Source organism: Centropristis striata, chromosome 18 (genome assembly GCF_030273125.1).
Source record: "Centropristis striata isolate RG_2023a ecotype Rhode Island chromosome 18, C.striata_1.0, whole genome shotgun sequence".
In the NCBI taxonomy this organism is placed as follows: domain Eukaryota; kingdom Metazoa; phylum Chordata; class Actinopteri; order Perciformes; family Serranidae; genus Centropristis; species Centropristis striata.
Genome location: NC_081534.1, coordinates 16,697,949 through 16,725,884, shown reverse-complemented (window position 1 = coordinate 16,725,884; position 27,936 = coordinate 16,697,949). Strand labels below are relative to the sequence as shown.

General features: G+C 40.7%; 1 protein-coding gene across 5 annotated transcripts in view; it reads left to right on the top strand.

Moving 5' to 3' along the window:
• Window positions 1–27,936, top strand: part of sash1a (SAM and SH3 domain containing 1a) — a 263,857-nt gene that overhangs the window by 177,100 nt on the left and 58,821 nt on the right. Inside the window, exon 1 of one of the 5 annotated variants that reach the window (XM_059355733.1) lies at window positions 4,000–4,114. The exons of the other annotated variants lie outside the window; for them this stretch is intronic. The gene's annotated coding sequence lies outside the window, so the exon portion shown is untranslated. Of the gene's footprint in view, window positions 1–3,999; window positions 4,115–27,936 lie in introns of those variants that run through there. 5 annotated transcript variants of the gene reach the window in all.

Below are 27,936 nucleotides of genomic sequence, written 5' to 3'. Positions count from 1 at the left end.
CACACACACACACACACACACACACACACACACTCTGGTGCTGCCCTCTGTTGCTGGTGGCTGATCAGACTTTAGACAAGTACTCTTGTTCAGTGTTAATTTGTGTCTGCCGGTTGATTGTTTGCCTCAGGAGGAACAAGGATGGTGCTTGGTGCTAAAAGTAATTGAATGGCCTATTTACATTCTGCTAATTGATTCTGAGGGTTTTGATGAGTTTTTTTTCTCTGTGTGTGTATATATGTGTGTGCGTGTGTGTGTGAACGTGAGAGGAATACAGAGAAAAGGAAACCTTGAGCCAGATGCAGACCAATAAAATAATCATTCACAAACAATATAATTAGCCGTTTAAAAGCTAAATTATGCAAAGTAACACTGAAATGATGTAATGACAAAGACAATGTGCTGAAAGTTGAATATTCATGATGTGAAGTACCAGTGTTTTTCTTACATAAGCACTCTTATGAAGTGCTTGTCGTTAAATTACAATTGCTGAATATACCGAGTCATAACATCCTTTTGCATTGCTTTTTTTCTTCTTTTTTTTAAATTTGAGATCAAATCATAAACTCTACAGTAATCTAAAACAGACATAGTGCTGTAGCTGGCACATTTACTCTTACCAACGGTGACCTGCACATTCATGCTGACAATGCCTACTCAGCAACAGTGTAGTACATCAGCCTGCAGCAACAGCGGAATACATGCACTGTTTGATGTTTCTGGACCTGCCAGACAGCAACCTCCTGACTGCATATGGCTGTAATAAATGTTTTATGTGTCTGTCTGTGTATGTGTGTTTGGAGCAGTGGTGGGAGAAGAACTCGGATCCTTTACCTGAGTAACCATAGTCTAAAATCACACCTAAATAAAAGTACAGAAGTAGTATAAAAGTAGTATATAGTCATTACGCAGAATGGCTCTTTTCACAGTGTTATATTATTATAGAATATTATATAATAGAATAATAGAATATATATATGAATAATATAATATATAATAAATCTAATGAAGCAAAAAAGCAATACAGAAGTATCAAGTGGGATAAAATGGAAATGCTGTACAAGTATTTTACAGCTGTACATAAGTACATTACTTGAATAAATATCCTTGTTTAGAGTGTATTTATTGCCCCCACTTGATAATATATTAATGGGAATAGCTGTGAGGTTTGTATTCAGCCATATCCTTGTTTATACAAGAGATGACATGGAGATGCTGGAGGGTTTCATCAGCAGAGATAGAGGCTGGTGTAATTCTAAAAGAGTCAAACATGATTATAAGTGACTGATCCAACCAGATGGTGTAATAGAAAGTATCCGGCTTGGCCGCATTTAGTCGTTCAGAGACGTTAAAAATATTTGACTTCACACACAGGAAGTGTGCTGTCCAGACACTTGAACGAAGAATGTTGACCGCGTTTTCTCAGTGTTCCCTCATCAGTATGTGTATACACGCCTGTATGCTGCCTGTTTATATATTTTGGTCACACTGCACATCCTTGAAAGTCTCTTTCTGCATTTTTTTTGTAATTCCTCCACTGCGTGTTTACGTGAACCTTCGCTCTCTTTTTCCTTCTCTAAATGTTGTGACGGCCGCTCTAAACAGGATGCAGGTCCTCTGTAATATCAGTTTATACGAGAGATATACAGGTTGGCCCGAGTGTCGCTGGACTGATATCACTGTATTTATGCTGTTTGCACAAAGTTGCTATGAGAACCATCTCGCTACATGGAGCTGCAATGAATCCTGCACAAGCCCGAACGGCATCTTATATTTGAGCAATATTCAACTTCATAAAACAAAATTAGTGCAGTCCAAAGGGTTAAGCAGAAATTATGCATTTCCATCAAGTTTGGTTCAAGTTTATTTTCCAATCAAATATTGATTCCCATAGCATATGATTTAAATGAAGTTTTACAACTGCATGTAATTTGATGCATTCATTGTGTAATTGAATACCAGAGGTGCAGACTCAAGTCACATAACTTGGACTCGAGTCACATATATGACCGATTTGACCAAAAAAATCTTGCAACTTGACTTGGACTTCAACACCAATGACTGTGACTTCAGCTGAGCCTTTACTCTTATAAAATACTTGACACCTTTCTCCTTTTTTCTGATTAAATTCAGTCGTACTTGTGATAACACATTTTTTTTTTTTTACCAAATAAGTACAAATTTTAAAAAGCATATATGATTTTGTAAATATATTACATTATTATCTGTTGTTAAAATTACATATTTGGTGAAGAGCACATTATGGCTTGTTTAGGACTTAAAACAAAATTTTAGGACTTGTGGCTTGCATAACAATGACATGGTTCCACCTTTGTTAGATACCCACCATAATCACTTTTCGCATACTTTGATTAGTTTTGCTTGCACTGGAAGAGGTTTTGCTGGCTGGCTTGCAAAATACACATTTTTCTAGTTCTAAAAAAGGCCTAAGTGATCATATTTTTCTCATTTCCTGCACTTTGTGAGCATGAATTGCAGCAAGGAGAAGGTTTTCTCAGGAAATGGCTTTGCTGCATCACAAAATATACTGAAATTGAGGCCATTATATGAAGCATTTCTTCAACTTGCTTCATGCTGTCTTGTCTGTCAGCAGTCTCCACCAGCATTGGAAACTAGAAGAAAACAAAAGCAGCCCAATCGGCCCGATTGGAGTTCTTGTGGTCTCTACATTGTATCTCTGTATTTGTGGAGTTCCATTTTTCGTAGTTCCACGTCAGCGCCAGTTGTGGTTCCACAGTATTTTTGACATTGTGTGCTTTGTATGCTCCTAATCTGTTTCCTATTTGCCAGTGTGTCAGTGTCTGCTCACCGTCACCCTTGGGAATGGAAGAGTGGTGTAACCTATGTTATTTGGTTCTGTCAGCAAGCCTGACTCGGTGAGCCGTGTCCTGAAGGGTGGATTTGGGATGAGGAGAAGAAGTTCCTCTGGTACCTCTCCAAGCCCATGTCTGTCCTCCCCTGCCCCTCAATTCCCCTCTCATGCTTTCTTTCTTTTTTTCCCATTTCTCCTTCCTTCTCTCCCACGACCTCAGGGAGTCCTCAGGAGGTGCAGCGTTCCAAAATAGGATGATTTCTTTCCCCCCTTCTTCTTCTTCTTCTTTGGTCGCTCTCTCCCTCTCTCGAATTAACATTGAAAAAAAAAAAAAAACCTCACTGCTGAGTGACTCATTCAAATAATTGTTGCTTTTAGCTGTATCAGGTTACTCTTTTCTCTGACTCTCTTTTTGCTTTTCTTCCTTTCCCCTCCAGTACAGTGTGGTATCTGGGCCACTTGTGAATTAGGGCCTTTGAGCGAAAAGGCAGAAAAAGCGAGTGACATCAGAGAGAGAGAGAGAGAGAGAGAGAGAGAGAGAGGGATCCAAAACCTGAGTAGGCCTATAATTTTCTGCTCTGTTTCTATGATTGCATGTATGACCATTACAGACAAATGAGTGTCCTGCCAGCTGGGTCACTTTGTATGTGTGAGTAAACATGTCTGTCTTATTTCAGCATGTCCACACTACTACTTGGTGTGTCTAGGTGGAGCGATACATTCCTGAGCCTTACAGGAAGACACCTTTTTAAAGGAGTGTTTAGTGACAAAGACACATGGGTGTGTGTGTGTGTGTGTGTGTGTGTGTGTGTGCGTGCATGCGTGTGTGCGTGTGTGTGTGTGTGCGTGTGTTGCAGGGACAGCCAGAACAAAAGAAGCGAGATAGCAAAGGAAAGGGGTGGGGACCAACAGAGGAAGGCCAGACCACGATGAAACAGACAAGAAATGCGAGACTTGCTGAAACATTTTTGGACAGAGGGGGAAAAAAGAGCTAAAGACATGTGGAGCGAAGGATGAAATCCCTCCCCCTGCCAAATCCCAGTTACTGTAGACTATCCTGTAGCTAACCCTGCCTCCCTTTTCTCCCTCCTCTCCCCGTCCCATGTGAGCAGCAGCCTGATGACTGGACCTCTCTGTGTCTCCGCTGCTTACGCTTTGCTGCACTCCGGTAGACATGCATTGTTCTCCACTGTACACTACTTGTTGCTCCCATTCTCAAAGAGTTAGTCTGTGTTAGCTCCGCAGAAAAGATCGACTGGGAAATACTTGAGCTGCCTCGTGGTGAGTACTGACATTTTAATTTTTGGGCTTTTGTCAGGACAGAAGAATTGTCTCATTCATTTGTTTTCCCCTGTCAGGGATTATGCCTTAATGTTTCTGGCTGAGGTGATGAGTGCAGTTGGAGATTTCTAAACAAGACAGTGATGTTGGCATGATGTAAAAAGAACTGAGAGAAACTTTTGTACAGAGTAAGTTGGTGAGAGAAACGCTGTCATAGTGAGAGCCTGTCTAGCTCTACTCTTGTTTCTGACTGACTAGCTCCCTTTTTGCTGACTCACTCTATTAACTTAGTACACATGCTGTGTGGGTGTGTGTAGAGTACATGTGTTTGCCATTGTGTACAGTGACTGGAGTAATTCTCTCCTATTACCTGTCCGTCTGCTTCCATCTCACTGCCCATATGTGTGTCAGTCAAACGTAATCATTTTCTCCCGCGTTCCAAGCCGACAATGTGAATGTGGGGAAATTTGATGGTACAGATGGAGGGAAAAACAGAAAGAAAGAGAAAGAGAGACGCTGCATCATTGTTTGTCATCAGTCTCTCAAGTCCTTATTGATTTCCTCGTCTCTGCTCGCCGATCGAGAACAAAAGCCTCACGCCAGCCAAGACCCCGAGTAAATAAGCCAACTAAATATCAACAGCAAATCCTGCAAGATGTTGTTCATTGATTTGCTTTGTCGCCAGATGCACACACACACACATGGAGACACACACAATCGGCCTTGTTGTCTAGAGGGACTCTATTGTTTGGTGCGCATAATTGTTTGTGTGTATGTGTCTAAAGGCTTGTCCAAAAGGTCTTGGACAATGAAGTCTGTCACCAGGGGGATGTGGATTTCTCTCTCTCTCTCTCTATTTCTCTCTCTCTTTCTTTCTCCCCCTCCTTTTCCTGTCCAAGTCCCCCTTCACATCTGGATCTCCCCACCAGCTGACAAGGAACAAGGGAGCGGACGGAGGGAGGAAGGAGGCGTGGATGTGGGAAAAAGGGATAGAAATGGGAGGAAGGGGAGTTTGTTCAGGCCAAAGTTCCCTTGGTAGACTTACCACAAGGCAGGAAGAACAAACCTCACAATGTCATTGTGAATGCTCACAGTGTGAGAGGAAACACCAACGATATAGGGGAAGCTCTCCCTCACACACATGCAAAGACAACTGTATGTGCATATAATCATAAAAATGTAGGTGACCCTTCGCTAAGCCTCTTTTGTCCAACACTAGCAATACATGACCTTGTTAACCATAGATTTGCAAGGCAAAGGCGGAAATGGTGTTTATATGGAATCTGTAGGTCTAAAGGCTGCTTGAAAGCAGCCCAGATAAGGAGTTGGGCTGTGGTTTGCTTTTTCCTCATCCCGGTGATCAGCTCATCTGGGTGATGCTATCCAAAGTGCGTTAGCATGTTGTATGTGTTTACATTCACACAACATTGGCCTACAATGGTGGAGCAACGCTGACACACTGTCACACAACCTTCTCCTTGTTGCAGCTGTAGCTCATGACGGATCTTCCATTTTATTTGTACTTGCCATATTGTGACTCGCTTGCTTGCTTGCTTGTTGTGCTAACATAACATGTTGCTAACAGCGTACAGCTAAAAGTCTCTGATGGTGTAAGGAGTCAAAATTTAACTTTTGCATAAAATAAAACAATACATTGACTTACCCTGCTGTGTAAAAACAATGATGGTTCTGTATATGTTTGTCCTTCACATGAATTGGCTAGAAGTTGGTACGTTAGGATTGGTGAACTATTTTATTTCTCAGAAATTTGCTATCATTTCCTTTAGAATAGCTCTCACTGACAGCCTCGCAAGTGATTGACAGGCCTAGCAACAGTATTAGACTTAGTAAAGAGTCAATTGCACACACTCAGAAACATGTACGCTAATACAGATGCCAGTGACAGTGAAGCCAACATTAAGCCCATTGAAGTGACTCACATACTGCTGTAGTATTTAGCTCAGAGTGCCGGTGCTGCACAGAGAGCTTTGGCTGCAGCGTGTCAAGTTTTCAATGGGAATTTCTGCACCAGGCTTTAGCTGTCAGAACCAGTGCTGTTATCTGTCAGTCTCTTTACTCTCCTACCTTTCGGCTCATCAGTGAGTGTCTGTCCGTAGCTGGACTCTAATGAGACTCCCCGAAGTTGAAACTATAATGAAAAGCTCAACTTTAAAGAGAATCACTTGACATTTACTTCTCTATGCTTTTTCATTTACTCTGCCAGATGAAACTGTACATGCCAGCTGCTGCTGCAATGCTCTGCCAGAGCTGGGCAACTACTCCTGTGAGTGTTTATTCATGCCAGGGCAGGCCTAAGTGCCATGGCAACAGGTGTGAGTTGACATCATTAGCGTTAGGCAATAGGCGAGGCAGCATGGACACACGCTTATTTAAAAGGGGCGGGAGCCTCACTCACATCTGCTCGTGCGGTTGTCGTGCAGCGCACATGATCTGCGGAGAGAGGGTTTCGGGGTGGCGATGATTGGGACAGTGATAAAACACCAGCCTTCATTTCCTCCTCAGCCTCCCAGGAATTGTTTGACTGTGCAGTTTCTGCCATATGTGCATGTGTAATTCAGCTCTCTCCCTCTGTCAGTGCAGCTGCTCGGTGTCTGTCTATAACGCCGCTTTTTATTTCTGGCTGTTACGAGCTCAGCCTGCATCTTTGTGTGATTTTATAGGCGAGCAGCGATGATGTTACAATGCAGGTGGCATGAGCGTGACTGAGGTCACTGATCTGTAGGTTCACAGTCTGAATAGGCTCTCTTTGTGACTTGACATCAGTGTAAAACTTCTCCTGAAAAAAGTATTGGCCATAATCTGTTTTAACTTTTTATATAAAACATTTAATATAGTAACAAAATACTGAGGCTGTGACCCTTTTTTAAATGTATTTTGACAGAGATCCCTATTCCATCCCTATGTTGTGGTCTTACTGGTCTGACATCAGCCAAGTTAGTATGTCTTGCATTACATCAGTATGTCACTAGGCAGACGGAGCACTGCGGCCAATGAGGTAGCGTCATCTGGCACAGGAAGCCCTGTATTGTACAATGTGTGAGTGTGCTATAGCCAACAAATCAAACTGAAGAAGAGTGACATTTGTTCAACTGGGTAACAAAGCTCTAGTTTGTTTTGGTCAGGGTGAAAACATTCACTCAGCAGTGATGTCGACAATGTAAAATAGAGAACCAGACGGAGGTGGAACAAGACCAAGGCCACAGCCAATGACAAAGAACCCAGCACAGCGGGACAAAATAAATGTATGAATGATTTTTTTAAAATATGGGAAGGAAAGGAAAGCATTGTTAATTCAACATAATTTACCATGCATTCATTTGAAGCAATTTGAAAATAAGTGGATTCCACTGACATACAGTCATATTGTTAAATCCAAGTATGGTACATTGCAGCCATCTGGGGTTTTTATTCTATAAGGTATTTATATATGTCAGGAGGAGAACAGGTTTTTTCAGCTTAGTGAGCTGGACTGAATATATATGCGAGGACCCCAGATGGATTTTCACTGATCCTCCTCTCTTTCTCTTTTCTTCTCACTTCTCTCATTCATCCAGCCTCTTTTATTTCAGGACAAATGAGTCTTCAAGGCAGCACCTTAAGCTTATCTGTCTCGCGTTTTTGATCCCCGTCCTGCTCCTTTTTATGTTTCTGCTCTTATCTCGGCACACATGCACATTGCCTAGCACACACACATCTCCATTGCCCTGAATCGGGGATTTGTCAAAGTCAGTTCACACCCTGCAAGACAGATTGCGGCACCTGAGAGCGGGGTCTGGTCAGTACTGATGTGACATATACTGCACAAAGAAACACAGGTATGTGCTTCATCATATGTGAAGAAACAAAAAAGCACACATCACATTTTTGGACGTTTAAAGGACTCATGGTCTTTCGTCAGGTTTCATGTTCCGCAGTATCATTAGTATTCATGCTGAAGGTCCCACAATGCACAGTTTCATAAGATTTCTTCCTCATAACTATTCATTGCTACATTTGGTTCCAATTACAGAAAGGCATGTGCTTGTTAGACAGAGCTGAGACATATTTGTGTATGTTGTCCAGCTTGGCTTGTAGGATCCAGGACATTTCATATGTCATGGCAGACTGCTGGACACAAACATATAGCTTCACTCAAAGCGTGGGCTGGAGGCAACTGTTCAAATAATCTGCTCTTTAACTGGGCTGCATTAATGTCAGTCTTAGAATCAAGGCAAGTATATACAAAACGAACAATGGGAGTCGATTCTAGTGTGCTGCTACAGTCAAGTAAATTATCTGTGAAAACAATTCCTCTTGAATTAGGTTTTTATCAGAGAATGGTGTTAATTTTTGCAATACTATGTGTGGATTGTGTGGGTGTCCTGGTGGCACCCAAAATATCACTGTCATTGCAAAAGATCTGCAGTTTCCTCAGAAACTGTTCAGTCTGCTGCCTGATTGCATTTTGCAGTCTGTGAAGTAGAGGATTTTTTTTTTCAACATTAAATCACTCTCATCTTGTCAACATAAAGTATATATATATATTTGTGTGTGTGTGTGTGTGTGTCTTTATTTTTGCCATTTTCATCCCTCTATATGTCTATATCTAAAAGATGTGTGTGTGAGCATGTGTTTTTAATGACTTTCAGCAGAGTGTAATTAAAAACTAACAAAAGAATTTCTTGAATTAAAGTTCAAAAGAAAAAAACCCTCAATACTTACACATAGACACATACCAACATGCGGCTGATTTTATTTCCCATTGTTTCATCTATGATGCCTTGGTTTGTAAACCCGATTGTAGATCTGTTTTTTATATCGCTGAATATAAAAGCTGAATTTCTACTTTAAATGTATATTAATATAATGTAAATGTATGTAACACATTTGTTATAAGCTAAAGTCAGCTAAAGTCTTTTCAGTGCAGTAACAGACATGTATAACACAATCTCTGCGTCCAACTAGAGCCATGAACATTCCTTCTTAACTACAAATAAAAGGGGGAAATAAAAATGGGAAATTTGCACGAACCAAACCCAATTCAGGCCAGAAGAAATCTCTAAGCTTTGGTATTTTTAATAAAAACACATGTGAATATAGTATGGTTTTAAACATGTGGTATTCAAAAATGATCTGTATGGGTGCATGTGATAGGTGAATACACACACAGGTGCAGTGTCTTGCATGCCTGATTCTTTGTAAATGGTGCTTCTGTAATTTATCACTACCCCCATACATGGACACTTTTTTACTCCTGTCATTATCACCCACCCTACAGTGTAATTCTGTTCTTTTTCTATAAAAGCTGGCTTTAAAAGCTCATTAAATCTATTTTGAAACAAGTCAAGGGCCATATATTGCATAAATCGCCAGCAAAATCCGAGTTTTGAGCATGTCACAGGTTACACATCATATTGAGATGAGAGGATTACAGCTATTATTGGTGAAGAAAGAACATTCCCTGATTATACCCCGGCTGTGTGTGTGGATACAAAGAGCTCTGATTACTGCTGGCACTGACGCCCCACTTCCCAGGATACCAGGCATTGACTGACACAGCGGGGGGACAGGAGAGGCTGTAGGCACACACACTCGTACATACAGTACCAACACGCAGCACACATCAAGCACAGTGATTAACACTTTGTAGGCTAATCTCAAGCTTCCCTGTCAGCCCACATCTCTATTTTCTACGTCTATTTGAGAATTTAATGATTCTTTAATGAAGTTCTGTATTAAACAGGCTAATATTTAAACATAAGACCTGCATGTTTAGGGATGATTACCTTTTTAAATGATGGCATATAGCACGTCACTCAATACCCAATAAACCACCAATAAACTTTGATGATCTCTCTTAACACCAGCCATCCACACACATGCTTATTCCTGTTTGTGTTGCCCATGGCAGCGGCTTGGCGACGATCCGCGGTGATGTCAGCAGTGATGTACGAGTGCTGGAGTGCGAGGGGATGACCTCAGCAGAGGGGAAGCCTCAGAGGACTCATATCAGCTGCAGCCAGCACTCGCCGTCAGGATTTTCTCACACTCAGTATCTGAATGAACAACTAAAGCTGCCCCGACCCCCACAAACCCCAACTTCTGATCCTTCACAGGCGTCGCAAATCACCAGCACGCAGCATGATAATGACCTCTGACATGCACACATGCACGGCCCCGCACACCATACATTGTCTACTATGACAAAACAGAGGACTGGGAGTAGTTAGAGGATGATTCTGGATTAAATAAAATGGGAACTGTGGAGCTGTTTGCCACTAGGGGAGCTGTAGAGTGGTGTGTTTTTTCTAATTTACTGACTAATGGCAAAGTCTCAAGCATGTCACTAAGCCTGTCTTCATGTTGACTTAATTTTTTTCCACATTTTGACCAGGGCAGGGGGCACAATAATTGTTAAAGGTGAACTTGTGAAACAAAGTATTACGGTAAGGTAAAATGTCCCAACCTAGAAATTTAATAAAACCATCTTTGTTTGGTACAGATCCTCACAAAAAAAATCCCACCATGATCATTTTTAAAATATTTGATAACGAAAATTAGAATAATGTTGTAAATCATGTTGCAATGGCCATATCAGTCAAAATAATCACAATTTAATTTAATAATCACCAAAAAATGTAACTGTGCAGCCCTATTTTTGGTGTAAAAGAAAATGCTAATGTGCTACTAATCCATTTTAGCTCCTTATTTAAATGATTTAATCATTAAACGTTTATTAGGACATTCAGCAAGCTTTCTTACCTTGCTGATGAAATTAAAAGGGTAATAATACCTACACGATGGCCTTTGGTTTCATGCATTTGCACATATAGATAGTTGGCAACAGTTATGTGGTGAAGACAGAGAAGACAAAGAAAAGCATTTAAAAAACTTGGTTCTGCAAATATTTTATGAGGACGATGTTTGTCAGGACTTTGTGATGCATTCTGTGTATTTTGGGAGTGTAAACAATGTCAGCGTTCAGTCAGCGAGTGCACCTTTCTGTTATGGAACAGCTTTAAATGGTCAGTTTTGTATGCTGTAATTTAAATGGGGTGTAGTATTTCCTGTCAGTAAGGACAGTGGTTAGGCTCATCAGCCTTGGTTTGAGGCTTTTGGCTTCTGGTACATGTGTCCTGTGGCTTTTTTTTCAGTGGGCAACACAGGCAGCTATGTTCGTGTTATGGTTGCTGTTGGCATCATTGTATTTTCGCTGATATTCAAGGCAATTAGATCCAGCTCATCCCTTTTCCCTCAGAATGGTGGCCTCCGTCCAGGTTGGCAGAGCGGCTGTCCAGCCCCTGTCTCTGATTCAAGCAGTCGATCCATAAATGAATGGTTGCCTCTTCCTGGGACAGCTGTGCAACCAGCCGTGGATGGAAAAATAATCATAGCAGCACCAACCACATCCATGGTACGGTCTAGGAATGTGAATGCTGTTTGTGTGTTCACAGCATATGGTATTCTCTGGACCTGTTCATGTGTGTTTAAGTTGTGAACCCTTCTGAGGTAGTAATGAAATACAGGTCGAATTTATTTATTTTTCCCCTGGATCTCTGCATTTACGTCTCACTCAAAGGTGTGTTTAATGGCCGTTGTAAAAAGTAAAGGTTGGTAAGCACATAAAAGTTCTGAAGTGAGAACAGAGTGTGGGAGAAGTGGAGGGAGAGATTAATGTGCAGCTTTCTGGTAGCTTACAAGCATACAGGGTGTAGTCTGTCTTTCACACCAAATTGATTTCACTTTTATATAGTTATTTAAACTTAAATGTATCTTAAAGTCTCTCTTTTGTGCATATTTTAATGAAAATCAGGATGTTTTTTCTGATCAGCTCGGTGGAAAAAGTATGGCAAACTTCATAACAGTGGGCACCATGAAAAATATGGATATTACCTTGGTTATTGATGTGAGATGTTGTCAGTCAGATCTCATGAGGTCCTATGTATTATCACTACTCTGCCCCAGGGGGAGCTGTTGCTCCAGCTGTGGACAGTAATTCCCCTGCCCTGTCCTGCCCTGTCCTGCCCCCTGGCTCCACAAGAAAACCTCTGGTAACTTCTTGTTGTCTTCTCTAGCCGTCTCTCAATCATACTTCTTCTCCCTGTCCTATCTTTTAGTTCCATTAAATTATAGTTTAGTCAGTAAAATGTTTTCTCCTGTTTTTCATTCACTGACACTGACCGCTACCTTTCATTCTGCCATTACGTCACACCTAAAAACCCTAGGCCACAGCCGTAAACATGTTTCCACCACATGTCCTGCTTTCTGATGCCAGTCATTCGTGTGCACCAACAGACTGAATCAGAAGTCTGGTTGAGGTTATGACTGAGCTAAACCCTGGAACTAGACAGTGTCTGAGCCGGGCTCACTTTATTCTAGCTGCAGTTACATTTCAGTGTGACTAAAGATGCATCGCTGTGCCTCCCTCTGCTCTCCCCAGCTTTATCCCTGTAGATCTTGTTGAGCTCCGGTGTACGGTGAGTAAAGCCTTTGCCTGCCAGCATTGATATTCATGTCAGGGATAGCATCAAAGTAAAACGAATGACAAGAATTTGTGTGTGTACCTGCAGGGTTGGTTGTCTGAGGATCAGAGGGTTAAAAAAGCAGCCTGGTTATATCTGTATGCTTAAATCAGATTTCATAGTCTAAATCTTTTTATAAAACCAGGTGAATTTGTATAGTGTAGATTTGCTTTTATATCAATAAATGTGGCTTGATTGATGGCTTTTGATTATGTATTTGATTGAAACAGTGCCGCACTGCCTAAAACATGCTTATTTTACATGAAAATTGATTGTATTAACTCAAGTATATTGAATGGCCCATATGTGAGCTGTCTGTGCTGCAGTTGTTATGGTTACACCATTCCTTCATCCTACATTTACTTAACTGCACATGCCTACATGTAGCTCCCTCCACCCACCAGACTCCGGGACCAGAGCCAGAGAAATCCACACAAGAACACACACCCTTGGAAATACCCCTGTCGGGCTCAGATTTTGGGTTTTAATTCCCCTTCAGATATGATATAGAGAGCTTTACATTGTTATGCTCAAATCTCAGGTCTGTTCTTTACAGGCTTTATGTGCTCATACTTTTTTTTTCTGCTCTGAGATCATCGTGACCAGATGATCTTGCAGCTGTCCCTCAATGTTTTCCAGACTTTGACAAGGAGAGAGGGAAAAATGTGTGTATAGAGAATAGAGGAGAGAAAGTAATTGAAACTGGGGTGTTCTTGTGTCCTTTAGGACCCGTGTAAGTGCCATAATGCGCTTTTCAAACCTGGCTGTCGGTCTTTGTTACACGCCATCCCTCTTGTTCCATCCCTGTGTTTCCTGACTTTCTGTCTTTACTGTCAATTATAATTTTATTGACAATAAAGTTTGTGCATTGGAAGCAGGGTGGACAGATCCCAACAGACCATATGTGAGACAAAGAGTATGTTTTGTGTGACAATGTAGGACAGACACATTACTAATGCATAGAGGTAGTCTAAAATTGTGATATTATGTCTATGTAACTTAAAAATATTAAAAAATTATATTCTGTCTTTGGTTGTTTTGTAGTACACAATAGACTATGCAGGTTGTTGTACGTGTTAGGCCCATAGACTGTATAAACTTAGGTTAGGCCTTTACCATGTGAAGGATTTGCAAAAGTTTTAGCTGAATGCAACTTTCCCAACTCCAGCTCTAAGTAAATACCAGTAGTTGTTTCACAGCCTTTGTTGTAGCAGCATTTCCTTTTCTTTTCTTTATGGTTTCCATCATATCCTGCATAAATCTGCATAGCTTTTGACTTTGTGGTGAATTGCAATTTTCCCCTTTAGGCAAAGCAAAGATGGTGACAGGATAACCTGCACTTGACCCCTGTGTGCGCATTTAGACTGACATGAAACACAGCCACATGATGACAGCCTTTCCTTCTTTCTTCACAGCCATTGGATACAAGCCAGATTCAGGAAAAGCATCCATCCTTCAGTGGTTGGACTTTTGAAAACTAGAGCCAATCAAAAGCAGGGATATCGTCTCAATATGTGGGACAAATGATAAAAATGTTGTGCAGTCCCACATAAAGCAGGACACCTGGTCATCCTAATAGGAAATGTGGCAGGTGATAATTATTGTACTTTTCATGCATTATGAAGAGGAATGGGCAGTGGTGCAACTGAATGAAATTTAAATGAGATCTGTACCTGCATTCATGCTGCTGTTGTATGCAGAGATGAGTGCAGGAGAAGAATAATGATAATCCGAGAGATGGAAGGTAAATACTACATCGGTCTGGGCTAAACGCCAGCTCTGCGCCACAGGATATGGATATCTTTTCAGCCAGCATGGGCTCAGCACCAAGCCCTGCAGCAGTGCTCTCCTGTACCAACACAAGCCCCCTGTGAGTGTGTGTGTGTGTGTATGTGTGTCCTCTAGGGACCCCTAGCTCGTCTTCATCCCTCTGTCCATCCCTACCCTGCCTTATCATTTTTTCTATCTGTATTTTTCTTCATATTTTGACTTTCCAATAGATTGAACAAGGTCTGAAGTTGTACAAGCGTGTATTTCATAGCATATTTTATAGCATTATTGTAGACTGAATATCTTAGGGTTTTGGGGGGATTTGTCAGACAAAGTAAAACAGTTTAAAGATGGTGGTCTCTGGACAAGTTTAAAGGGCAATATTTCATTAATTAATTACATTGTACTGACTAAATGGTATTTAAAAATATTAATGGATAATGTTAATATTAGCAGCATTTTTGTTATTTTATTAACAAAATGCCTATTAATAACAAATTCAAGACCATTTAAGTGGCATTCACCCCAAAAGAAGACACATGCAATCAGAATTCAACTGTGGAAATTCCTGTTTAGGAATTAACTCAGGCAGAACAGAACCATCTTCATCTGAAACTCATTTTTACCCAACCTGCATTTAATCTCAGTGGGCCCATTAACCTCTATACTGCTTCTGGCCCCGCTGAGTCGTCTTGGCTCCAGAGAAGCTCCGCTCTTCCAGAAGGGCGAGGGGGCAGTGGAGCAGACTCATTACTGGTGCATTGGCCGGCCTCTAACCCAGACTGGAAGGACAATCATTAAACACACAAAGCTAATGACCGCCGACTGCTCCATTTGTTTTTTCTATCAGCCTGGGTGTCTGGTTGTTGTTGCGTGTGTTGGCGCAGGTAACACGCTGATAAGATCCGCGGGGACACAGATAACGGAGCGACAGAGAGATTGAGTTAGCGAGAGTGAGTCAGAAAGGTGTGTTAATTGGTTCTGAGTGACCATCTGGACCAGAGATTTCAGACAGGACTCCCCACCAGCCTGTAATGAGGTCTCGTCAGGCCAGAGCAACCATCCAGGGCTTATGCCAAGCATTGGGGCATCGTCATGGTAACCTCTAGACCCCTTCATCACCTTAAAGGTTATGAGTCAGCCGGTTACAGCACAGAAACACACACGTGATGCCTTATGGCTTGAATGTTTCAGATAGAAAGTACATTTGACTACTATCTTTATTGTGATGATATATATGAAGGTTAGGGTTATAACTAGGAATAGGTATTTAATCACAGTACATTTTCTGTATCTGAAATGTGTCCATTACACCTGAGCATCAAACTGTCAACAACAAGTGCTAGTCTGATTTGTAATGTTGTTTTCTTACTCTTTCTGATCCATTTTCTCCCTATTTTTTTATCAAAGCTATTTTATTAACAGAACCTGCAGCTGCTTGTCTTTAGAAGTCTTGTCACTTTCTCTTAAAATCAACAATGAAAGAATTTAAAATGACATGTTTCTTCAAATGAATGTGAATGGACAACCCCCCGGCTGCTTTGCACAAAGTCCGCCAGCAGGCCTTATTTTTGTTATTTACTTTGCCATTTATGGTGAAGAACCCAAAATACTTCCACACAGTGTTTCTCAGATGCTTTACTCTCACGATTGAACACTCAGGAAGGCTTTGTTCACTGGTGTCTTCCATTTTCGAAGAAAACAACATAAAATTAAGGGCATAGTTTACCGACCACATCATAGGACATGTAATATGTCATGCTTGTAGCGGATCTTTAGAGCGCTCTCTGCTAGATCACAAAGCAAGCTACTTTCAGCGGTATTGTTGCGAGTACTAGTGATTTCCAAATAAAGCTTCGTGAACCATTAGTTGTATTTTCTGGCCCCACTAGATGACACTTAATGAATGGCAATACAGTGTGGTTTCAACCCTTTGTTGACCAAAGAGTGCCATCTAGTGGGCTCAGAAAATAAATAAAATGATGATAAAATGATGAAACCTCATTTGGCTTCCTATCACTAGCACCTACAGATAATGATAGGTCAAGACAGTTGGAATTTTAACTACATTTGATGACTCAAAGCCATCAAAAAAAAAGGTGATAGCCCTAGTCTTTCGAGAGTATTTGCCATTTGGAAAGTTCAGCTTCTTCTAAAAAAGTTGGGGGGTTTTAAAGGTAGGATTTTTTTTAAAGGCAGCCCTATATGGCTCTAGTTTGATGATAATATTTTGAATTTGGTTGAATACATCAGGAGAAGCACAGGAATTAAAATGCACATTTTATCATAACATTTAGGTATTGCTTTATTGTTTTTAGGATAAAAGATTTAAAAAAGAGGAAGATTTCACTCAGAAATATCCCTTCTCATCATATGAGCTTCAATTTTATTTGTTTAAGAGCAAACCCCACAAGTTTGACCAAAGCCTCGTACGTTGCCATGTGAACCTGTTTAAGTAATTAGGAAAATATACAAGTTTTGTTTTGTTTTGTGTTTTTGTGGCTCAACGCTGCCACTGGGTTCATATTTTGCCCGTGTAAGCAGGATCCTCTGGGCTAAAATGGGGGGAAATTCCTGTGAAAGTGGAGGGCTACAGTGGTTGAGCTGAGCTTGCACTATGTTTGTGTGTTGTGTGGTTGCGTTTCGTGTAGACAGACAGCCAGACGGACAGAGACGGATTGAGACTGTGCTGCATACTCACACACACACACACACACACACACCAGAGAATGAGTTTGGTGGAATGAGACACTGACATGGCTGGTTGGTTGTCCTGCCTGCCGGTCATCTGTGCTGTTTACTTTCAGAAGATATTTTCATTCAACATCAAAAATTTAATTTAAAGTTGGATCTTGCCCAAACCAGATCACCAAAAGTCAACGGATTCTTTAGAGGACACACTGAAACATGTACAAGCTAAAAACAAAACAGTCTCCATATTGGTAGGATACAGAGGAAGCAGAAGTAAAACTAATAAATTATTCCAAAGGAAATGTGAAAGGCTGGATGTGCTGTGGTCAAGGTTAGACTTAGGAGCAAACTGTCTAATGATGTCAGTAGGGAGGTCTTATATAATATGCTCTGCCCACATACAGTGCATGCTGTCAGACCGCAGTTAAATCCGGAGAACAGAGCCAGTTATACAGAGCAAGTCAACAATTTAGTCTGAGGTAGCTGAAGAACAGCGACGCATCAACACCACATTTAAAACAAATTCAAAGTATTAACTTTTAAGCGTCTGCTGACACTTGGGCTAATTCAATGAACTCTTGATTCTTTTTATTTTGTGGAGAAAATGTACATGAACAATGATAATCCATTGTTAAAAAAAAGCTATTTTTCACTTTAGTTTAGATTTGTCTGTGTCTTTGTTAGCAGGATATTTGAAAATGGATTTCCATGCTGGTCCAGATAGGCCCTGAGCCAAGGAATTTGTAGCTCTAAACATTGACATAAACGGAGACAGAGATTGTAATGGTTTACAGATAGAGAATTGATGTGGTAAAAACAATTTCTTCGGTTGTAAGCCACTTAGGTTATTGGTGAATGAGTGTATCTTCATTTGAAGAGGTTGTGCTTGTGAAACAGGCAGAACGTCAGGTCAATTTTCTCCTTTTGGCGCCTGAAATTGAATTATACTATGGGGAAACTATTTAACTCTGGCTCAGTACTCACCAATATCCCCAATAACACACTGGTGTAAGTCCGAACTGAGCATTGGGATTCAGTTGAATAATATGTTAGTGTTGAAAATCCCTCTACACTGAGGTTTTGATACTCATCCACTGGAGATTTTTTTGCATGTCAGCATGTATGCTAACATGGCCGTTTATTTGCCTCTAATGTGCAAATGGCCAAGTATGTGTGACAGATCATGTGTCGTGGGTTGTGCGTGAGATATATGATGGCAGTGTGCATTCTGACAGTAATTACAGAAGGCCGTACCACAGAGCAGCCCGGGGCTAGCCAAGGAATAAGTTATTATAACGTCTAATACATAACCAAATGTCAGCCGTGTTGGCAGCCTTTGCTGCGAGCAATGTGAGATAAATCTATAGGGAAGGTGAAGCTGTAAATGCCCATAATACATGGCATGGATTTAAGATTATAAATGTGGTCTTGGGGTATTTTTAGATTTGATTTCGTATAGTTCGTTGCTCTGTGTGAGCGTGTGCACTGCTGAGTGTGAACTGTATATCTGTGTCTGTTTATGTATGTGTGCCAGGGATAATGTGGCATCTCCACAACTGGGATTCCTCTCACACCACACTCCACAAGACACTCTGTCTTTCTCTGCTTCTGTACGAACTGAATATTTTCCACTGGTCAAGGTGACCAACTGACAAAGAACCAACCATTGCAGAACACACATTAACAGAGCCATAATATGTTAATTTATGACAACATTTGTTACCAAAGCTTCTTTCTATGGTGTCTCTCTCCTCTGTTTGATATTGGCTTGGAAAACAGGTGAGAGTGTTTAGAGGGGGAAACAAAGCAAAGATAGGCCTGTAAAATGTTTATCGAGCCCTACTGGCTACTGTCTTGTTAGCACTGGCACTGGCACCGTGCAGTTAATGCAAAGCTGCTCTGTGTCTGTGTTACGAGTGTGCAAGCCTGAATGTTCATGCATTCCTGTGTTCCTCTGTGTGCATTTGTGTCCTATAAACTTTGAAATGAGTACTATAAAACTGAGACTGGGATGAAACTGCAGGGGATAATTATGTGTTCACAGCACACATGGTCATTAATAACATCGAGGCCGAGCCTATTTTTACTGTATCTCGCTCTGAGGCTAACATATGGCAAAGCGGCTGATTTGACATAACAGGATGTGCAGAAGGATTTAATAGACAGTCCAGAGTCGTGCATGGGCAAGGACTGGCCCCGTGCTTTGTGGTTTGTAAGTATATTTGAAAACAGCAGGGGGCACCACCATGTCTCATTTTACTGCCACTTTCTTAGATAGAGGGACTTGGAAGTAAACACAGAGAGAGGAAGGAACATTTTGAAAGTGGTTTGAAAAGTGGAAGAAAAGATGTCAAAACATACCCATGGGAAAGATCCCAAAAAGAAAAAACTGTAGCCTATTTAAGTCAGAAAGCAGCTTGAATACAATCGCTGTCTCGTCAGAACAAACTATATCTCTGGATTGTTTTTGAGGTTTAGGGTCCTTCCATGCTTTTATTATGATCTAATCACATACAGCACTCAGTAAGTGCCTTCCTTATTACCACAGGTTTTATAAAAAAATCTGCCAGTGCTCAAAGTTCACCAGTTTTTCATATTCAAAGTAAACTCATACTCATACTTACTTTGACTGGAGTGCTAGTGCATTGACTCTGTGGACCTCAGGAAGGGTAGCTATTGCCAAGGGAACAATTAAGATCTAAATAAACGACAAACATCGAACTCTGACCATGGTCATATCAGCCAAGGATAACAAATTATGTATATATGTGTCTCATGTAGTAGATGTCTAGTGTCTTTTTTTTATTCATTGGGCAGCTACAGCTTTCTTAATGTCAATCAATTATATTTGCTTTTATGGTAGTGGTGTTCTTCATTACTGTGCAAATCACTTCTAGTGTAGAGTAGAAAGATTTTGAATGCTTTAAAAGCAGTTGGCAGTTTACAGTCAAACATTGAAAGAGGAATTTGACTTTACATTGTGTTTTTTTTTTTTGTTTGCAATTTTTCCATTGTAAAAAATCTAGTTTGAACTTGAACCCTCAGAGACTTGAACAGTTGATGAAAATTTTTCAAAAATACTGTACTGATTTTGAATTAATAGTTCATATGCACATTTTTATACAAAGAGTAGTGCTATAGCTTTAGCAGATGTTATAGGGACTGTGATAAATGCAAATGCTGATTCCACTGATCTGATTTCACAAATTTTAAGCATATGGTGGCATGTTTTATACTCTGACAGTTTTATTGAAATTTGATTGAAAATCCCACAATATATCACCTTGCTTACAGGTTCATATTACACTGAATCATCACTCCTGTATCATGATATATAATGTGTTGCCAGATTCTTGCTAATACACAGCCCTATATAAATTAACAATCACAGTTAGTGAAGTTATTCAGTTAAATGTAGTTTATTTCTGTCCAGACTAACAAATAGTTTCTCCAAATGCCTTAGATCTTACACATATTAATGAGTAACATTACAGTGAATAAACAGTATTTCTTCTTGGGTAGGACTTGTTCCGACCACTCACATGCTCTTTTCTTGTTGTGAAACTGGTTTGCCGCAGTACATCTCGTGCAGAGCTCACAGAGTACACAGAGTGAGGAGAGCAGTCGAATATATGACACACTGGACGTTAGCTGTCAGCCTGGCACTGCCATCCTGACACCAACACAGCTGCCAGCCGAGTCTCATGACCTCCAGCTACAGTGAGACCAACACTTCTCCACTGTCTGCACCTGTGGACTCACACAAACAAACAAACAAACATGCACTTTATACCCTGTTCTTGTTGTTTTCGAGCACATGTGTGAACAGTATTTTAACAAAGATGCAATTCATTCTTCTTCCATTTCTCTTTCAAATATGCACCGAGCTCAAAATCACTAAACGCATTGCAGTCAGTTAAAGGACTCTGGCCTCTCACACAGTGCTGCTCATACCTTTGGAAGCTCACTTACATCCAAAACAACATCTGTCCTTTTAGTCGCGCCTGATTAAAACACCCTGGAATCTCAGTTTACACTCACACACACACACAATAGTGTAACATAATCACCAACCACATGGCCACGGAGGCGTACACTGCATGTAGAATCTGGGAATCCGGGGCTTAGCAGAAATATGCCTTTGTTTATATATCTGCGGTTTTCTACACAAAGCACATGAAAGGGACCTGCAATCACTGCTGCATTAATAAAAGCATGGATTACTACCTGTAAATCCTACTCGGAAATGCTGGTGTCTGTGGGAGGCACAATAGAATTTTTGGATAAACTGTAAGCATGTAGAAACTCTTCATGGTCATGTTACTGAGTTGAAGTCGAAGCCAGCCAGCACGCAATCGAGCTGAAGCCAGCCAACACATACAAAACTTGAAATGTGAACAATTCAAGTAAAAATGTTTGTCTGAGTCATGGAGGGATTACTGAACGGGCCTATATTGCACTGACCATGCAGGGGCCCAAGGTATCAGGACTCAGAGGGCCCCATGGCCATCACCTACAAGGACACATGAGATTAAAAAAAATCTCAGGAAGAGATTTAAAAGGACTACAAAGAAGAATAAAGCAACTACAAAGACACACAAAAAACACAAATACACACAAAGCAACTATAAAAGAACTACAAAAGAACTTCAAAGGGACACAAAGCATCTACAAAGAGACACAAAATAATTACAAAGGGACACAAAGCAACTGCAAAGAGACTTAAAATGACCATGAAGAGACACAAAATAACTACTAAGATACTCAAATCAACCACAAAGAGAGATGCAAAATGACTACAAAGAGACACAAAACAACAACAAAAAGAGGCTGAATTACTATAATGCCTGTATGTCTTGCCCCTATGTAGCAAACGTGGCGGGGGCCTTTTGCATACCTGTGCCCAGGGGCCCATCGTTTCATAATCCATCCATGATTGGAGTTAGCCTGCGTTCACTTTAAATCAGGCGATGCGGTAAAATCGTTAAGTATTCCCATTCATTTGAGTAAGAGTAGTGTGTTTGTGCTGCGATGCTCGGTGCCGCAGGGGCAACAAAGCAGGCTGTGGCGGAAAAGTTGAAACAGAATCAACTTTCGGAAAAGCGTAGCCCGACGTCACATCGTGGACGCCAATCTCACAGTGGTTCCAGAAGGTCATGTTGCTACAAACCTTGTGAACCTGCCTTTATCCTCAGTGACACTGATAAATATTGTTATTTTCTTCTTTGCCACGAATTCCTGCATGACGTTGACACCCTCACAGGATATTGTGTTGCATTCTGTAGGTGCAGGTATACCGACGAGGCATGCTTTCCTTGGCTTTGCCCCCACATCCAGATTGTTTTCGCTGACATACCGTACTCTGTGCGAGCTGTTTGAGAAGTCTTGACAGACGGTGTGTATTGAGCTACAAACAGCTGGTTATCACAGGCTCCTCATAGCCTAGGCACACCTTCATCTCTTTTTCTATATCCATTTGTTGTTGTTCTCAGTGTTCTCCCCGTTGCCCATGCATATTTATCTCACACTCTCCCCACTGTCTTCCTCTTCCTTCCTCCTCTCTCTCCCCCTCTAGCTCAAACGTAATTCCTGTGTTGATATTTGAAGCTTTCAAAAGACTCTGGTGTTATGGTTGACCACCCTATGAAAAGTAATACCTAGAGCACATAAACAGCAAGCGCCAGGCATTTCATTATTACTCCCTGAAAGCATTGTTTTCAGAGGAAAGACCAGTGTGTTGATTTAATTTAATGAGTTGCTTAGCTGGGGGAGGGGACCAAGGCAACAGTAATTAGTTGTCATGCTAATTGGGTTTGTGTGATAACTCCCACACAAGAATCAGTGGTGTGTGAAGCTCAGTGGGGCTGGCCCTGGCCGCCTACTCATCACACACACACACACACACACACACACACACACACACACACACACACACATTTTCTTGCTCATTGGAATCCACATAAACACACATTTATGCACACACATATAAATAAGAACAACAAATGCTCACATCCAGATTGGTTCAAAGGAAAATGCCTAGGGACTGTCAGGCCTCTGACCCATCGACTAAGCGGAATTAATGATGTGAAAATCTTGATCCCAATTAATCACTAAGAGAAGGCAAGGCGAGAACTAAGAGATAAGGGTTCAGGACATTCGATCCAATTAAGCTTTGGGTATAAACCTTTTTTATGTTGATTTGAAAAGAGGAGGAAGACGTATAGAAACATAAGGTAGGAAAAAGGTGAGATATTAATGAAAAAATGGAAATCAGCAAAAAGAGAGGTGACTTCACTTTTGTTGCTTCAATGTATGGAGTTTATAGTGACCTATATATTACTTATGCTACATCCCTACTAATACGTTTTAAAGTGCACAACCTTTGCTAAGTTTACACCTAGGGTCTACACTACTCCAGCATGTTTGAACCCCTAAATGAGACTTTTAGAAATACTATTGACCTTTTTTTATTTTGAAAAAGCAGAGTTTGCATTAAATTCTGGATTGGTGCAACAAAGGAAACAATACACCAATGCTATCTGTCACCACCTATCTAAAGATTATAGCCTATAAACTTTTTGTGATTTAATCCTTTCTGTGTTGGTACCGTCTCATTGCCTTGGCTTCCTCAGGCAATGGATAACATTCCTGGTACTGCTTTAATTTGTCACCATATTTGCTTTGCAGCGACTCCCAATCTAAGTTTTCCACTGCCTTTACCGCCATGCTCATCTTACTTTCAACAGTTCCACCCTGTATGCTTAAGGAAATAAATCTCTTGTCTTACCTTTCACAATTTCTGTTCTTCTCCCATGGTATTTTCTGCATTTTCCACCACATAACAATGCAGCGTAACATAGAACAATCTGCTTCCTGTTAACACCAGCATGTGCATGCTCAGTGAACGTAAACGGTCATATTATATGTGTTTTCAGGTTAATATACAGAGATGATTTCTGATACAGTGCTAAAACAGTTGTGTGAGCAGAAATCTTTTTCACTTAAAAAGGCTGTTTTACAAATGACATTGGTGTGGATTTAGCCTCAGTGTCATAAAAACTGACTGAAAAAATGTAGTCTAAAATGACAACACTTACTGACTTACTTACCTACTTACTAAACTCTGTTTTTTAAGAGTATACATGTATGTGTTAGTGTTGTGTGGTCATGTATAACATTCCTTGAATGCATTGGTGGTGTCCTTGATGTCTGTCCACCAACTTGTTATCACCCCTGGTATCGCAGTTCATGACTCCCCCAGGGGCTATTTTTAAGGCCTGGGGTCAGTGACCTCCAGCACAGGTCACTTTCACTATCAGGGGAGGTCTGCTGCTGCTCTGCTTTAACTCCATCTGCATTCTTTTTCTGTCTCTATCTCCTTTTTCTCCTCAGTCTCTGGGCCACTTATAATCCTAACAATTTATAGTTCAAACTAAATGTGTTTCACTAGAGTTGAAATATTTCCCTTACAAATTATACATCATAGTATAACTTTTATCTAATGCTAATTACTATTATGTGACCAGACTGAAAGAATCATATGCAATTATCGCTTACTCTGTAACTCCTCCCAGCCCTTTATCTTCTGTCTGCTCCTCCTCTCTATTCTCTGCTCTCCCCTTGCCTCATCACCCCTATGTGTGTATAGACATGCTACCTGCCTTCCTGGTAATCACTTGTAGTCATCTACAGAAGAAAATGAAACACTGAGATACACTGTAATCCAGGGCAAGTGTGTTCATATACAAAATCTACCATCTGGACGGAAGTTTATCATAGTCTTTACCACTACTTAGCCTGTGTAGTGTTTGATTAGTCAGTGAAATGACTCAGTGGGAGCTGATTGATTCTTAGTAGATGTTAGTTCCATGAGATTGTGTCTTGTCCTAACCCGTTCTAAATAAGTTGGCAGCCCTTTCTTTTAACTGATTTATATAGAGCAAACCTGATGACACTGTAATTTTCCTCCCATCCCACAGGAACTCAGTACAGGAGAAGAAGAAGAAGGCATAATAAGACAATGGAACCATTAATAATACATAGAAGAAGAGATGAAAGGAGATAGATGAAAGGCAGTGAATGTGTCAAAATAACTTTCATACTTGACATCCAATAGGATGTAGTCCAAATCCTTTTAACACTGCGTTCGAAGTAACCCGTGCCAGAAATTTATATTCATGACATCACCCTTTTCACGAAAGAACCCCCTATATATTATGAAAACCATGAAATAAGTTTAGCCCTCACATACTATTTTCAGGACAAATTTATGGACAGTGTGAATTAGTTGCAGGCGTATCCCCTTCGTTTCATGCGCTCCAAATGTTGGCCCCATTTCTGACCAAATGTTCACATGTTGTCCAAAGAGCTGATCAAAGAAGCCCACTCTCCAACATGTAATAAATTGGCAATTAGCTTATAGTGAAATAATTAGCAAGTGACTTTTTTTTCTCTCGTCTGGCAACATGACACCTTGATTAGTGGTTGGTGCGAAGAGAGAAGGGGGAAATCTGGCATCTCCACACACACTCACACACCAGCAGTGTTTGATGAGTGTGCACTGAGTCAACAGGCTTCCTTCTCTTCTCATTAATAGTACAGTTTGACCCCTCTGTTTGACTTGCTCCAGGTGGGGCAACACTGTTTTGTATTTAGGTAAGGGGGGGTTGGCAGGAAGAGTGTTTTTGCTGTGTGTGTGTGTGTGTGTGTGTGTGTGTGTGTGTCTGTGTGTCTGTGTGTCTGTGTGTGGGGGATGACTTCCAACACCCCTTTTTAGCTGGAAAGAGGGGAGGATCAGAGAGGTGCTTCAAAAACATGACATACTCATCATTCTTTAGAAACAAGGGAAGACTGACGGACAGCACAATGATGTAATGGCAGTGTGGAGACACACACACACACACATATAGATACATACAGACAGACACTAGCAGTCCTGCCGCTTGCTGCTGCTGTCACCCGGAGGTTACAGATGTGAGGTCGGCAGAGCAGACCCCCGGGTTGTCAACTCGCCAGCCAACAAAGCTGCTCTTGTGTGAGCATGTGTTTTATGTGTTTAGACTGTAAGCAGGATAGTGTTGATGAGCAGCTGCTGCTCATCCATGGCCTGTAAAAGTCATCTTCACCTACACACACTTTGAACCGTGATATTGTATATAAAGGAACAATCAGTGCCAACAAAAGGGGGTTGAAACACCAATTTAAGTCCAGACGATGTGAGTATCTTGACTACTACTGGATGGATTACTGTGGCGTTTTATAAAGACATTCATGATCCCCAGAGGATGGATCCTACTGACTCTGATGATCCACTGACCTTTACTCTAGCACCACTATGATGTTGACATTTTATTTAAGTTGTGGATTGATTGGCATGAAATTTCTTACAGACATTCATATTCCACAGAAGATTAAGTGTGAATACCTTGATCCCCTGACCTTTCATCTAGTGCCATTATCAGGTATATTTCGGTTTATGATGAAATCGCTGAACATTACAATCACTGCACATATTATGTTCTCCAATTCACTGCCGCTTAAACATGCTTGCACTACTAGTTTTTCAGTTTGGTCTTGGTTGTTTGTTTATTTGTATGTTTATTTTATACTTTTTATATATTTTCTTGTCTTTATTTTGTTTCATTTTTATTATTTTATTTTTATTACCTTAATCTGTCTTTACTCTGTACTTATGCTGCTACGACACCTGAATTTCCCCCATGAGGGATCAATAAAGGAATATCTTGTATTAAATACCTGCAACACTAAGAACATTCCCACTAACCTTTTGCAGTATTTTGTCTTTAGTTCTAATTAACAAATGCATGCTAACATGCTAAACCTCCAACTCATTCGATCCTAACCGTCCCATAAGGAGCGTTTTCTAAATTAGTGCCTCTTCTGGTGGCTGAAGTTTTAAACACATGGTTCATATTTTGTAAAGGTCACAGTTTGGTAGGATTTAGGAACCAAAACTACTTGGTTAAGTTTGGGAAAAGATCATGAGTTAAAATAAGCATGTTTCTTGAATTACTGACATAAGTACATGATGTAATTATGCAACCGATGTACAACGTGACATAGGCACCTTTTAAGGTCACTAGAGATCACTGTCCATCAATAAAAGTAAATATTGGTTGTTATAAGTTGTTTATATAAATGACCTACTGTGTCATGTTTTGAGGGAGGATTCTTACTTAAAGGATAAACATTATACCCGCTAACCAACATTTTAGCATTACCATTGCGAGCACTGCTGTTCCTTATTATAATCTCAGAGCTGCGGGTACAGCTGTTGGCTAACTGTAAGTCTTGTTTTGAGCAAAATGCCTATACAGTACTAATTAAATGAAATTGCGCACATGTAAATCACATGTTAGGACATCAGTGAAATGTGTGGGAGCATTTTGCACCCTGCATAATCCACAAAAGGCCTCCTGTCACATATCCCCTTGCACTGCAGGTGAAACTGTATATTTGAGGATTATTGTGTAACTGATCACCCTTTATATGGTTACGGAAAGGAATGTGTGCTTCATGTTTTTCCTGGTCTGTTCTCTTCCCTTTGGTTATGTTACTTTTAAATGCATGTTCTTATTGCACGTGGTGTTGTCGGCCGATCTGGTAAACAGCAGGTGAAGCAGCATTTTAGATTGGCTCGAAAACCACAGGGAAGGAAGCCGAGCGAGGAGCTGTGATTTAAAACGTTCAATCTTACTCTCCAGCTCTCTCTATCTCTCATCCTTCTGGCATCTGTCACAAGACCTGGCAGCTGTTGCAGCTCTGAGAAAATGTGCTCCTGACAACAACAGGGAGAATCAGAGACACTCTCAAGACTTC